Below are 6569 nucleotides of genomic sequence, written 5' to 3'. Positions count from 1 at the left end.
TCAGAGCCTGGAGCCTGCTTCAGATTCTGTGTCTCCCTCTCTCTCTGCCCCTCCCCTGCTCACACTCAGTCTCTCTCAAAAATAAACAAACATTTAAACATGTTTTCAAAAAGAAGGAAACATAGTCAAGACATTGTTCTAATATTAAAATAAAGGAAAAGTAACTTTCCCTTTTTTCCAGCTTACTTGAGATATTATTGACACAGAGCGCTGTGCATGTTTGAAGTATACAACATTTGATACACTTACATATGGCACAACGATCATGACCATCTTATCAACACCTTCATCCCATCACACAAGTAACATTTTTTCTGTGAGGAGAACATTCAAGATCTACTCTCTTAGGAACTTTCAAGTACAGTTGACTCTTCAACAACATGGATTTAAACTGAGTGGGTCTATTTTTATGTAGATTATTTTGATACAATAGAGCACTATCAGTGTATTTTCTTTCTTTTTTTTAATGTTTATTTTTGATGGGGCGGGGGGTGGGGGACAGAGAGAGAAGGAGACACAGAATCTGAAGCAGGCTCCAGGTTCTGAGCTGTCAGCACAGAGTCAGATGCGGGCTCGAACTCATGAACCACGAGATCATGACCTGAGCCAAAGTCAGATGGTTAACTGACCCACCCAGGTGCCCCAGTGTATTTTCTTACTTATGATTTTCTTAATAGGATTTTTCCCTAGCTTACTTTAATGTAAGAATACAGTATATAGTACATATAAGATACAAAATATGTGTTGTCTGACTGTTATTATTGATAAGGCTTCTGGTCAACAGAAGGCTATTAGCAGTTAAGTTTTGGGGGAGTCAAAAGGTACATATGAATTTTCATCTGTGCAGCGTTTGGTTTCACTAATCCTCATGTTGTTCAAGGGTCAACTATATCCTCTATTTGTAAAAACTACAACAGCCTAGAGCAATATTAGAGTTTAAAACTCACTGGGGAAGGGTTAAAAACGGAATTATCTCATCCGTCTGTGCAAGAAGCAAAGTAATGTAATGGAATATATTGACAATTATAATAAATCTAAAGCAGCAAGTCCATATGGTAGTTATCTTGGATAAGTTAAGAAATTGCCTAATGAATGCATTAAACTAATTATATTCCTTCTTCAAAAAATCATGAACTGTTAAGAAATAGAAAAATAATTCTGTTTTCTAGTTAAATGTGATACAGATATATAGTTGTTATCTAATATAGATATGTGATGTCATAAAAAGGAAAGAATGATTATCAAAAAGAATATAAATAAAAACAATATGTAAATTTTATAATTTGTGTTTCTGATATCCTTGCCACAATGGCACTTTCTTTCTTTCTTTCTAATGTTTTATTTATTTTTGAGAGAGAGAGAGCATGAACAAAGGAGGGTTAGAGAGAGAGGGAGACACAGAATCCAAAGACAGGCTCCAGGCTCTGAGCTAGCTGTCAGCACAGAGCCTGATGTGGGGCTCAAACCCATAAACTATGAGACCGTGACCTGAGCTGAAGCCGGACACTCAACCGACTGAGCCACCCAGGCACCCCTAATTACTTTCAGGACTGGAATGGGGGTTGGTATCACAAGTCACTAGATGTTGCCATCCAGCTCCTGGGAAAAACATTCTACTACACTGTTCTGTCATTTTGGTTCATTTGTGTGTAATAATTAAAAATATGCTTTAGCTATGTGGAAATAAATGAAAACAACCCAAATAAGAACAAGCAGAGGTTATTTATTCAGAGCTTACTATATACAGCAAAGGAGTCCGTCACCATCATACGCATTTGGTAGAGACTGAAAGGCAAGCAAGAGAGGGGGAAGCTACATAGTGAAAAAAGGGAAAGGCTTTAGGTATGCTCTCACTGGAGGTTGTTGGCATGGGGGAGGGGGAAGCAGGCTAGCTAGAATTAGCAGGCATCCTATGCAATTGGTATGGGAAGCATATTTGGTTTTCTCTGCTTCGTTCTTAATTGGAAATAGAGACAGAAATTAGGGAAACGGGCAGTTACTGACCAAGTCTTGACCCTTCTGGGTCTATGGCTGCAAAGGTTGTTCTTTGGTTTCCAAGACTGGTTGCTGCTGGTTTGAGTCAGAGTTCTATGGGCATATATGGTCTGGTCATTGTCTATGAGTGTATTCAGACTCTCAGACAGTAAAAAAATCTCATTGCTATTAAAAATTAAAATCATAGCGATAATACAAGTTTTAGCCTTTGGTACTATTCCTGTTCACATTCAGCAAAGTTTAGAAACTAGGTTAAGTGGAACCTTACCACACCAAACTCTAAAAAGGACTAGTACTTCTAAGTCACTAAACAGCTAGGATGCCTGAAATTTTGCTTTTGATTGTCAAGGAGGTATATATACACACACACATACACATCCTAGCATGTCTCTCCAGCAATACCTGGGAGAATTATTGAATAAATCTTTGTACCTTCTCCTCCTGAGTAGGCTACAGAGCAGCCTTAATGCGTCAGACCTTTTTTTTCAATGTATTATTTTTTTAAATTTATTTTTGAGAGACAGAGACAGTGTGAGCAGGGGAGGGTCAGAGAGAGAGAGAGATACAGAATCTGAAGGAGGCTCCAGGCTCTGAGCTGTCAGCACAGAGCCTGATGCGGGGCTCGAACCCACGAACCGTGAGATCATGACCTGAGCCGAAGTCAGATTCTTAACCCACTGAGCCACCAGGCCCCCCCCCCCCGTCTTAATGCAAATTAATCTCTGCAATTTAGGTCAGTCCTTGAAACATTTGGTTTGGGGCTCATATTTGAAACCTGATCATTTTTCTTTGTCCACAGCAGCTTAACATGATATCACTCCTGTTCCATGGTTATGTTGACTTCTCATTACAATTTTAGTTATTTTACGGAGAGACTGAGATGCTCTCCAGAGTTCCCCAAATTGAACTACAGGTACACTGCAAAGTCTAGTTTTAAGTAAGGCCATCTTAAACACATCCTTCAAATTTGCTAACAATATGTTCAGCATCAGAGTAAATAAAGTTAATTCCATTTATATAGATAGAATTCCCATTATAAACTTTGGGTTTTGGACTGCATCAGTTTTCAACAATGATACAGACTAGTGGTAGAAAAAGGCCTTTTAGGAAAAACTAGCTAGTTTGGGGAGTAGAGGCAGAATAAAATATTTTAAGAATAAATCTAGTCATCAGGGAAATGCAAATCAAACCTACCAAGAGATAACAACCACTTCACACCCAGTAGAATGGCTTTCATAAAAAAGGTGATAAAAAATGTTAGGATGTGGTGAAATCAGAACCTTCAGTCCATGACTGGTGGTAATATAAGATGGTTCCGACAATTTGAAAAACAGTGGGCAGTTCCTCAAAAAGTTACAAAGAGTTGCCAAACACAGGATTACCATTTGACCCAGCAATTCTACTCCTAGGTGTATATTCAAAAAAAATGAAAACATATGTTCACGCATAAACTTGTACATGACCATTAATGGAAGCATCATTCATAATAGCCAAAAAGTAGAAACAACCCAATGTCTACCAACTGATGAATGGACAAATTGTGATATATCCACACAATGGAATATTATTCAGCAATAAGAAGGAATGAAGTACTGATTCATGCCACAATATGGATGAATCTTAGAAACCTTATATTAAGTGAAAGAAACCAGTCATGAAAGCCCAATATATGGTATGATTCCATTTATATGAAATATCTACAATAGGAAAATACATAGAGACAGAAGGTAGATTAGTGGTTGTTTAGGGGTGGGGGAAGGAGGATTAGGGGATAATAGCTAAAGTATGAGACTTTTTTGAGATAACAAAATGTTCTAAAATTGCTTCTGTTGATAATTACACAACTTTGTAGTAAAAATCAATAAAGTGTACACTTTATTTTATTTTTTAAATAAATTTAAAGTTTTATTATTTTTTTTATTTCAAGAGAGATAGCAAGTGAGCAGGGAGAAGGGCAGAGAGAAAGGGAGACAGAATCCCAAGTAGGCTCGGCACTGTCAGCGCAGAGCCCAATGCGGGGCTTGAACTCATGAGCCGTGAGATCATGACTTGACCTGAAATCAAGAGTCAGATGCTTAACTGACTAGGCCACCCAGGCACTCATGAAGTGTACATGCTAGATAGGTAAATTGTATGATATATGAATTACATCTCAATAAAGCTGTTAGAAAAATAAAATCACTACAACATTAGAATAACGTATAGCCTATGCATTTGGGTTCAAATTACAGTCTTTGTGGCTCTTGGGTTGTTTTTTTAAATCTCATGAGATTATTTTTAGAAAGAAAGTCTGCAGAGCATGGTCGTTAAAGTGCAAGGCTTTGGAATCAGATCTGGATCAGCTTGTGGCTTCAACACTTTAAAGCTGTTTGTCTTTGACCAAATTATCTCACTTCTGGAAGACTCAGTTTCCTAAATTGTTGGGAATAATAATACCAGTCTCTTAGGGGTATTGTTAGATGCGCATAGTAAGTGTGCAGTTAGTGTTAGCCACACTTGATGATAAAGCAACAGCTGACTTCCCATTGGTGTGGTTATCTGAAACAGGGATAAATCTTTCCTGTGAACATGGCACAGTGCAGAATAGCTGCAATGCAGAGAAGATATTTCAACAAATATTTACAAAGTGGCAAGCACTCCATAGAGGGAGTTGGAGGTGGAGATTGGGACTGAAATAAGATGTATCTCTTTCAATCCCCCGGAGTTTACTATCTTCTAGGTGGCACTGAAGGTAGAGGGTGCACCTCTCCGTACAGATTATTTCAATATTAATATGGTTTTAAGATATGAGTTTTTACCAAGTATACAGGAACAATAGGAGAGGCCAGTGAAAGGCATTCATGGGCGGGTACATTAAAGATGACACTCAAGCTCACTATTGAAGAATGAGAAAATTTTGCTTGAAAAAGGTCGAAGGGCTTCCCTAGTGGCAAAAAGAGCGCAAGCAAATGCCTAAAAAGCCTATTTACATGTCAGCTCTCAAACTCACATCTCCTAAGTTCCGGGATTCTATATCAAGTGCAAATTCAAAATCTCCATTTGGATGGCTCATAGGCTTCTTAAACTCTCCCTCACAACGTGGTCCACTCACAGCTTTCCTCCTCTCCAATGATGGCAACTCTATCCTTCAGTTTGCTCCCGCCAGAATCCTTGGGGTTACTCTCAACTGCTTTCTTTGTTTCATTTCCACAACCAACTTGTCAGGAAATCCACTTGGCTCTACCTTTTAAATTGTTCTCAAACCTGTTACCGCTACCACCCTGGGCTGAGTCGCTATCAGCTCTTGTCTGCTTCTACTTGTGCCCAGGTACATTCTCTATACAGCACCCAGAATGATTCCTTTACATAAAAATACAATCATGATACTTCTCCGCCTAAAACTTATATGGTTCACATTTTGTCAGAATGAAAGCTGGGGTCCTTGCAAGGGCTGATAAAACCCTTCCATGATTTTTTACCTCATACCCTCCTTTATCTTTCTATTCACTTATTCACCCTTGACTTCATTTGGCCCTCTGATTTTGGTTTGGTCACAGTTTTATTTTTCTTTACCTATGTACTATGAAAAGGGAATAAATATCACTAGGCAGATGCTATGGTTTCTTGCTCTACAAGCACCCCTTGTCTGAGTCCTTGCTTGCTTAAGCATTCACATACCTGTAAGGAGCCTGGCAGGTTTTGGATGTCCTCCATACCTTAGGAGGACGCAAATGTGGAGCCACTAAAGGTTTATAAAGTAGGTGGCGCCTGCGTGGCTCAGTCCGTTAAGTGTCTGGCTTCAGTTCAGGTCATGATCTCACGGTTCCTGGGTTCCAGCCCCGTGTTGGGCTCTGTGCTGACAGCTAGCTTAGAGCCTGGGCCTGCTTCAGATTCTGTGTCTCCCTCTCTCTCTGACCCTCCCCTGATTGCACTGTCTCTCTCTGTCTCTCAAAAAGAAAAAAAAGTTAAAAAAAATAAAGTAGGTCATATTTGCATTTAGATTGTTTGGCTTTCAACATGGGGAATGGATTTAAGGGGGACCCCACTGGAAGCAAACAGTGGAGGAGGGACAAGTTAGGAAGTTTTCACAACACTCCAAACAGGGCCTGTGCTTAGGCGATGGTGGTTCATGGGAGTGGAGAGAAGATTCCAGATTCCAGAAACACTTTAATGTAGAATTGGCAGGACCCAGTGGTTGGCTAAATATAGGGTTTCTGGCTTGAATCACTTGATAGATGAAGTTACCACTTACTGAACATGGGATTTACATAGAAAGATGAAATTCGAAGAGAATGAATACGGAAAATGTAGATATCCTTTTGGATTTCCGATTCGGAAGCATCCAAGGAAGAGCCACCGCTGTGTATGTACAGCTAGCAATTGGAATTCGGATTCTTGGGCTCAGAGGGAGCCTGGGGTGGAAATCTGGTTGGGTGGAAAATTTGAGTTGACAGGACTTTCCTAAAAATCCCGCCCCTCCATCCTCAACTAGAACAACCATTTTTCTTTTTTTTCGAATTTCACTTTTTACTTAAACTCTCCGGAATACACATTACGGGCACACTCAATTTATTGTCCTTTCGTCAACAGCCTCC

The sequence above is a fragment of the Suricata suricatta genome, chromosome 15 (genome assembly GCF_006229205.1).
Source record: "Suricata suricatta isolate VVHF042 chromosome 15, meerkat_22Aug2017_6uvM2_HiC, whole genome shotgun sequence".
Taxonomy (NCBI): domain Eukaryota; kingdom Metazoa; phylum Chordata; class Mammalia; order Carnivora; family Herpestidae; genus Suricata; species Suricata suricatta.
Note: the sequence above shows the minus strand (reverse complement) of the source record.